Raw genomic sequence first — 8,944 nt, forward strand, 5'->3', positions numbered from 1 at the left:
TGGGGTGGGTTCTTGTGGCGCTCGTAGGTGCGTATGCGCATGCGCGGGAGCGGTGACATGGCGCCACCCAGCTACCCGGTCTGTTCTCCCCGATCAGCAGTCGCGCACCCGTCCTCTGTCTTCAGCTCTCGTCCGCTCCCCGCTTCTTGCCTCTCCGTGACCAGGCCCCAGGCAGTCGCTCTCTCCCGAGTTTTGTCTCAGACGCGGCTGTTTTCCCCGGCCCCTTACTTCCGAAGGGCTGCCGCTTCGGCCCCTTCCGCCCCTCTGCGGGCGGGTCTCCCCCGGGCAACGGCCGACGCCGGCCGCACCCAGGAAAGTTCGCCAAACCGTGCCGCTGCCGGAGCCCAGAGACCGCGGCCGGGTGCCAGCCGCCCCAGAAAAAGTTCGCGAGCTAGCGCAGCAGCAGCCTTTCAGGGATTATGGAAAATCGCAACTCGCATCTGGCACCAGGCTTCACCCTTAACGACCTCGTTCCAGCACCAGCGATCGGGCCGTTCTCTGGGGTCTGCTGGGCCCAGGTGGCCTCACAGCCTCCAGGGGAAGTCCTTCCGGCCGTGGAACCGCTTCTCCCCGTGTGGCCCGAGAACCTCCCGGACCCCGCTCTGCTCCTGGGGATTCGCCCTTCCCGCCAGAGCACCCACCGCCAGGTATCGAGCTGGGGAGTTGCAGCCTTTGCGCTCCCCTTGTTTATTACAGTCTTAATGGAATTTAAACCCTCTCCTTTCTCCCTTTTTAGTTCAGTCCCTGCGGCTGTTTCCAATTTTCCACTTTCTCTCCAGCTGCTTTTGGGGAGGGGTGCTTTTCCCGTATTCTGTCCCCCGTCTCCGTCGCAAAGGCACCCCCCCTGCCCTCCGCAGCTTATCTCTCCCCAAGTACCTGCGCCGCGTACCTGCTGAATTCTGTGGTTCAGGTTGTGCAGATTGTTGTGTTAACCCTCAGATCAGTTTTCTAGGTGTGCAGGATGGTAGAGTGTTGGTCTGGCTGTATTTCGTGGACACGAGACACACACGAAACTTCCACGCTGTCCCGCCATCTTGGCTCCCTCCACAAAAGCCAGAGCTCATGCTCTTGAGCCTCAGGTTACATACTGAGTGACCCCATTCTCCAGCAGCAGCAGCATTGTGGGCTGCTGTGAAGATGAGCTGAGAATACACACCTCCTGCTAACTCAGTTCTTGTCATATCGGGAAGAGCTCACCGGAACTTAACTCTATGGGGACACTGATAACAATAGCTTCTAGTGTTAGGGCTCCTGCCATTCCCACCCCCCCTACCCTGAGATCATGTAGGAGCCTTGATCACAGGACCTGCCTGCTGTACATTCCCCATCTTCCTCCCCTATCCAGTTGAGTCCATACATAGTAAACACCCTGGAAAATGGGCAGGTGCTGGAAGCCTGACTGCAATGCAGAAATGCAGATTTAAGATAAATTTTTTATATTAAATTTTTTAATGTTTATTTATTTTTGAGCCAGGGAGAGAGACCTTGAGCAGGGAAGGGGCAGAGAGACAGAGGATTCAAAGCAGGCTTTGCACTGACATCAGAGCGCCTGATGTGGGACTCGAACTCATGAATCGCGAGACCACGACCTGAGCCGAAGTCGGATGCTCAACCCACTGAACCACCCAGGTGCCCCCGAAATGCACATTTTCATTAAGTTTAGGAAAATCACAAAGTGCTTTCTTGATTATAAAGTTTATAATCATGCGATGATTGTAGATCTCAGTGCCATTAGATGGAGCCAGTTTATGCACCATGGTTCTGGGGGAGGGTCTGGGAGGTCAGACCTATTTGGCTGTTCAGATTTGGGCAGGAGAAGCCACTGGAGTGGGGTTAGGAGGCTGGGCATGGAGTGTGTGTGTGTGTGTGTAAGTGTGTGTGTAGTGGGGCATACATGGTGTGGAAGGCAATGGGGTGGGGTGGATGCTGGGAGCCAGGAGCAGCATGACCCTCCCTCTTGTTCCTTTGCACCCCAGCGAGGTTTCTGAACTAGCAAGAGGCCGAAAGTAATTGGGTTTCATATGGCAGAGATCGACAGGGCTGAGGCAGAGCTAAGTCTAGACAACACAGTCGAAGGCAGGAAGGCTGGGAAGAAGCAGAAGAAGACATCAAGGATGTGTGAAGCAGGGCTTTGCTCTGGATTGGATGCTTTCAGGAAGGAGGGGAATTCTTAACACATCTTATTTAGAAGCAGGGGAGTAGACAGAGGCTAAAGAAGCAGCAGTCACTCATATTAGCCATTTTGGGTCATTATATGGTGACTCAAACCATCTCCATATTTCGTCTGTGTTCAGACATGATTACGGAGGGGTCTTGGTTTTGCATGAATCCATCACGGTCACCGGGTGGACTTGTCTGATGTCAGTGTTCTGTGACTTGTCTGTGTTCATCGGAAACTACCAAGGCCTGGGTGACAGTGCCAGGGTCACTGGCTCCTGGAGGTCAAGAGCTTCTTGTTTATTTCTCTGAAGTGAGTTATAGACACTTGCAGAAATTAGGAGGAGACTGGTTTCCACATGCACTGGAAAGAGATGTACGAGGTGCCTGGCATATGATGAGCGTTAAAGTGTGTGCTCTGTATAGTTTGGTATTTTAGTTTTCGCTAAGCATGTGTCTAGAGTATTTTGTTTTCTCATGGGTGTGCACATCCCCAAATGATACTTGGCACAGAGTAGACAGTCAATAAGATTTGTTGAATGAATAAGTGAGGGAATTTATTTAACCATCCTTCTATTGTTGGACGTTTAGGTATTTCCTATTTCTGGTGTAAATTACACAGTGTTTTGCACACATTAAGTAGAACATGTGCTGTCCAGCTGCCCCAGTCCCCACCACTCCCTATCGCCCCTGATGCTGGGATTGTTACATTTCATCATACATGCACTGTGGTTTTTCTTAAAGAAATATTACTCTGTACCCATGTCTCTACCAAAAATGTAAAGATAAAAGTAGGACTGAGACAGTCGTCCATTTCTAGAGAAACAGAAGTGAATCGTTGGCAAAATTGATGAGTATCTTGTGGGTAAAGTACACAAGTTGCATAAGCCGTCCTTGTCTTGTAACCAACTTGCCTTGTCTGTTGGCATATTGCCCTTCACTTACTGGATTTGAAAGAGCATGCTTTGTCTTCTCTGTGTGAGAACACCCCATATGGCAAACACCCAGCTGAAGAAGTATCCAAAGGGCAGCATCCAAAGCAGTATTCACCCTCAAGGGTAACCTGTGTCCTGACTTATAACACCACAGGCTAATCTTGCCTATTTGAACTTTATATATGTGAGACCATACAGTTTGCATTCTTTTGTGTCAACCCTGTGTCTATGAGGCTCAACTCTATTGTTATAGTTTGTTCGTTTACATTGCTGCATAATATTCCACGGTATACATATGCCATCAGTCATCCATTTCCTGTGGGATGAACATTTGGGATTTTGTTTCCAGTTATGGCTTCTCATGAGTAATGCCTTTAGAAACATTTTTATACGTCTTCTGGTGAGCATATGGGTACTTTCTGTCAGATACATTCTTAGGAATAGAATTAAGCCTGGTGTTTTGTTTTTTTTTTCCTTTAAGATTCTGCCAAATGTTTTTCTGAAGTGCTTAAATCCATTTGAAGCACTTTGACATGGAGCATTCATGTGGTGGTAAGTATGATTAGTGTCCCCATTTTACAGATAAGAAACCTGGGGAAGAGAGAGGTGAGCTAACTTATGTTAGGTCATGCAGCTGGGAAAGGCTGGAGCTGTCCTTCATCACACACCATATTGTTTCTCATGAAGGTCCAACCTGGCTCCTATAAAATGTAGTGTCTGAGACATAGGAGGTGTTTAGTGAGGGTTTGTTGAGTAAATGGGCCACTGAAAGAATGGGTCCTCCAAAGGAGGGGCTGAGGGGGCCTCTCAGTCTACTCTGGCTCTGTGGTTGATTTTTAGGGAACAGAACAGTTTGGGTTGAAAGATCTGTAAGGGCTACCATTGCACTGCTTCCACCTTTTGAAGAATTTTGGTCTCTTATTTTTTTTTTTATAAATAAAACTTTTTTTTAGCGTTTATTTATTTAGTATTTATTTTTGAGAGAGACAGAGTGCCAGTGGGGGAGGGACAGAAAGAGAGGGAGAGAGACTCCCAAGCAGATTCCATGCTGTGAGTGCAGAGCCCGACGTGGGACTCGAACTCACAACTGTGAGATCATGACATGAGCTGAAGTTGGACGCTTAACCTACTGAGCCACCCAGGCTCCCCTGAAGAATTTTGTCTCTTAAATCACATAAATAATACATCATCATTACGGATATATTGATAACTCCACCCAGAGAGTCACCGGGAAGATATAATTGGTTATTTCCATATAAATAAATGCTGTTATGTAGTTGAGGTTATCATTCATTTCCTCTGTGATTTCTGTATTAAAATTTTTTTAAATGTTTATTTTATTTTTGACAGACAGAGAGAGAGACAGACAGACAGACAGACAGAGCATGAGTAGGGGAGGGGCAGAGAGAGAGAGAGAGAGACACGGAATCCAAAGCAGGCTTCAGGCTCTGAGCTGTCAGCACAGAGCCCGACGTGGGGCTCGAACTCATGAACTGTGAGATCATGACTTGAGCCGAAGTTGGACGCTCAACCGACTGAGCCACCCAGGCGCCCTATGTATTTTTAAACATAGTTAGAAAGTTCTTTTCCTCTCCAAAGTTGTAAGAGTTCTTCTGTGTCTTTTTCTGGTGCTTTTATAGTTTTCATTTAAAAAAGTTTATATTTGCCCCATTTGGAGTTTATCATGGGGTACAGCCTATGACATGGGTTCAATTTCATTTATTTTTTTCATCTGGCTACCCAACGATCGTACATCGTTTGTTAAAAAGCCCATATTTACTCAAATTGTTAAGGCTTTGAGATATGTTTTAATATCTAGCCTGGCCATTTTCCTTCTATTGTTCTTTGGATTTTCCTGGATGAATTTGCTTATTTTCCATTTGAGATTCTGAAGTAGCTTTTGTAAATTTCAGGCAGGGGGTGGGGTGGGGGGGGGAAGATCGATTAGCATTTTTGTTGGGATGTCATTAAATTTTACAATTATTCCAGAGGAAATTGGCAACTTTATGATATTGAGTCTTCCCACCCAAGAACATACTACGTAGCCTTCTTTGTTCCTAAGTAGTATTTTAACGTTCTTATTGTAGATTCATGTATGATGTAAGGAAAGGATATAAATTCATTCTTTTGCATGTGGACATCCAATTGTCCTGGCACCATTTCTGGGAGACTGGTTATTTTTTCTCCCATTGAATTATCTTGGCATTCTTGCCAAAAATCAGTTGACCATAAATAAGATGGTTTAGCTCTGGACTCTTCAGTTCTATTCCATTGATTCATATATTTACCCTTATTATGCCAGGACCACACAGTCCTGATTACTATAGCTTTTTACAAAGTTTTGAAATAGGAAAATGTGAATTCTTTTTTCCAACTGTGTTCTTTTTTTCAAGACTGTTTTTGGTATTCTGGATCTGCTTGTTTTCTACAGGAAGTTTAGGAGCAGCTCGTCAATTTCTGTAAAAAAAAAAAAAGAACACAGTTGGGATTTTGCTGGGGGGATGCATTGAGTCTGCAGACCAAGTTGGCAATATTGTCTTCAGTATCATGAACAAGGGGTTAAATTCATTTAAGTGTTTTCTAATTTCTTCCAACAGTGTGTTGGGGTTTTTAGACTACCTGTTTTGCAACCTTTTGTTAAATTTCCTCCTAAATATTTTATTCTTTTTGATGCTATTGTGAATGGAATTGTTTTCTTAATTTCATTGCCAGCTTGCTGAATTCCTTTATTAGCTCTGATAGTCTTTGTCGTGGATGCTGTGGGTCTCTTTTTTTTTTAATATAGATATAGATATATAAATAGATATATAGAAAGATGATGTCATCAGCAAATAGAATTAGTTTTGCTTCTTCCTTTTCAACCTGGATGTCATGTATCTATCTGTCTATCTGTTTATCTCTATTTCTCTGTCTCTGTCTCTCTAATTATTTGTTTTTGTTTGTTTTTACCTAATTGCCCTGGCTAGAACCTCCAATACGATATTGAATAGAAATGGTGAAAATGGACTTCCTTGTCCTGTGCCTGGTCTTAAAGCAAAAGCCTTTTACCATGGCAGGGAGAATAATAGCCCCTTCCCTCCCCAAAGACGTTCATATCCTAATCCTAGAACCTGCAAATGTATACCTTGCATGGCAAAGGAGAATTAAAGTTGCAGATTGCTAATAAGTATAGAACAGGGAGATTATCCTAGATTATCTGGGTGAGTCAAATGTAATTGCAAAGTCCTTAAAAGTAGAAGGAGAAGCAGAGGAGGGGGAGCCAGAGAGAAGGCAGTATGAGATGGACCTTGCCCAGTGTTTTTTTGGCTTTGAAGATGGAAGAAGAAGGTTGTGAGCCAAGGGATGTGGGTGGTCTCTAGAAGCTGGAAAAGGCAAGAAAACAGATATTACTCTAGAGCATCCAGAAGGAATATAGCCCTCCTGACACATTGATTTTAGCCCAACGAGATCCATGTTGGACGTTTGACCTCCAGAACTGTATAATAAGCTTGTATTGGTTAAGCCACTAAATTTGTGATAATTTGTTACAGAATCAATGTAAACGAATATGCACCATTAAGTGTAAGGTTAGGTATGGCTTTTTCATCAATGTCCTTAACCAGGAAGTTCCTTTCTATCTTGGATTTTTTTTTTTTGAGTGTTTTTATCTTGAAAGGGTTTTGGATTTTGTTAAGTGCTTTTTCAGCATCTACGGAGATGATCACGTGGCTTTTGTCCTGTATTTTCTTGATATGGTATATTATATTAGTTGAGTTTCACCAATTGAGTTAATCAACTTTGCTTTACTGGAATAAATCCCACTTGGTAATTCATCCTTTTTCTATGTTGCTGGATTCGATGTGCTAGCATTTTGTTGAGGATTTGTGTACATATATTCATCGGGGATATCGGCCTGTGGGTTTCTTTTCTCTAGTTGTCTTTGTCTTTGACATCAGAGTAATACTGGATTCACAGAATGATTTGGGAAGTGTTCTCTCCTCTTCCAGTAGAAGAGTTTGTAAAGAATGGGAATTAATTCTTAAGTGTTTGATAGAATTTCCCAGTGAAGTTCTCTCTGTCGATCACACTTGGAGTTCACTGGGCTTCTTGGATGTGTATAACGTTTCTCATCAACTTTAGAAGGTGTTCAACCATTATTTCTTTGAATATCTTCCTGTTCCTTGTCCTCTCTTCTCTCCTTTGTACCCCCATGATATGTACATCGGTGTGCCTAACGATGTCCCACTTTTCTCGAAGGCTCTTTTCATTTTTCTTTATTTGTTTTCCGTCTGTTCTTCAGGTTATGTAATCTATCAATCTACCTTCAAGTTTGCGGATTATTTCTTCTTCCATCTCAGGTCTACTGTTAAGCCCCTCTAGTGAATATTTCATTTTGGTTATTATTCTTTCCAATTCTATAATCTTAGTTTGGTCTTTAAAAAAAATATAATGTGTATCTCTTTGTTGGTATATGGTATAGAAAATATTGCCACCATACCTTTTATTTTTTAAGTGTGATATTCTTTAGCTCTTTGAACATATGTATGATAGCTGCTTTGAAGTCTTTGTTAAGACATCTGGGTGCTCTCAAAGGAAGTTTCTGTTGCCTGTGTTTTTGCTTTTTCTTCTGTATGGATCATATTTCCCTGTTCCTTAAAATGTCTCATTTTTTGGTGATGTTGAAAACTGAGATATTACAATGTAGCAACGATAGGTTCCCCTACCCCTTCTCAGAGCTTTTTGCCCATATTGTCTGCTTGTTTGTTTAGTGATTTGGATGGACTATTTCAGTTACACGTGTTTCCCTCAGTGTGCAGTTCCTTTTTTTAATTTTTTTTAATGTGTATTTATTTTTGACACAGAGAGAGAGACAGAACATGAGTTGGGGAGGGGCAGAGAGAGAGAGAAAGAGAATGAGACACACACACACAGAATCCGAAGCAGGTTCCAGGCTCCGAGCTGTCAGCACAGAGGCCGACGCAGGGCTTGGATTCACGGACCATGAGATCATAACCTGAGCCAAAGTCGGGATGCTCAACTGACTGAGCCACCCAGGCGCCCCAGCTTCTTCTTTTTTAAGTTTATTTATTTTGGGGTGGGGGTGAGGGCAGAGAGAGAGGGAGAGAGAGAGAATCCCAAGCAGGCTCTGCACCATCAGCATGGAGTCGGATGCGGGCCTCAAACTCACAAACCGTGAGATCATGACCTGAGCGGAAGTTGGACGCTTAACCCGCTGAGCCACCCAGGCACCCCTCAAGTGTGCAGCTTCTGATGTCACTCCTCAGGGGTACAGCCTCAGGCCGTGTACCATCAGCCTGGGATGACACTGTTTGCATTAGAGCTCTTTTTGACCTTCGCAGATCTCTCTGTTAAGCTACCTGCCTCTGTTAATTGCAGGCTAGTGAAGTAGTCACTAGCCCAGTAGCCCAGTAGCTCTCAACAGCACCCTGGGGCACAAATTGCCTCACAGGGTTCTGCAGGCTCAGCTTCCGTACTGGGGGTGGCTCCTCCAGTCCTCTAATCCCGTAGTGCATGTGGTTGCGTAGCTCCAAGCTTCCGTGGTGTAGACAGCTGCTCTAACCCCTACCCCTTTGCAACCCCCCGGGGTAGTTTCATTTCAGAGTGCTCCCAGCAAGACACCACCCTGCGGAAGAATGGTTTTAAAACGGCAAGTTTGGAGCTGAGAGGCAATCAACTGATGCCTGGCAAAAACTCAGATGTCCAGCAGCCGCAGAAAGAATAAAAAGTTGTGGTGTATTCATACAGTGGCATGCTATCCAGGAAGGAGCATGGGTGAACCCATATACATGACGTGGAAGAGACATCCAGCACGACGCTGAGTGAAAGAAGCCAGACATAAAGGAGTCCCCTCT

This window comes from Acinonyx jubatus, chromosome C1 (genome assembly GCF_027475565.1).
Source record: "Acinonyx jubatus isolate Ajub_Pintada_27869175 chromosome C1, VMU_Ajub_asm_v1.0, whole genome shotgun sequence".
NCBI classification, from domain to species: Eukaryota; Metazoa; Chordata; class Mammalia; order Carnivora; family Felidae; genus Acinonyx; species Acinonyx jubatus.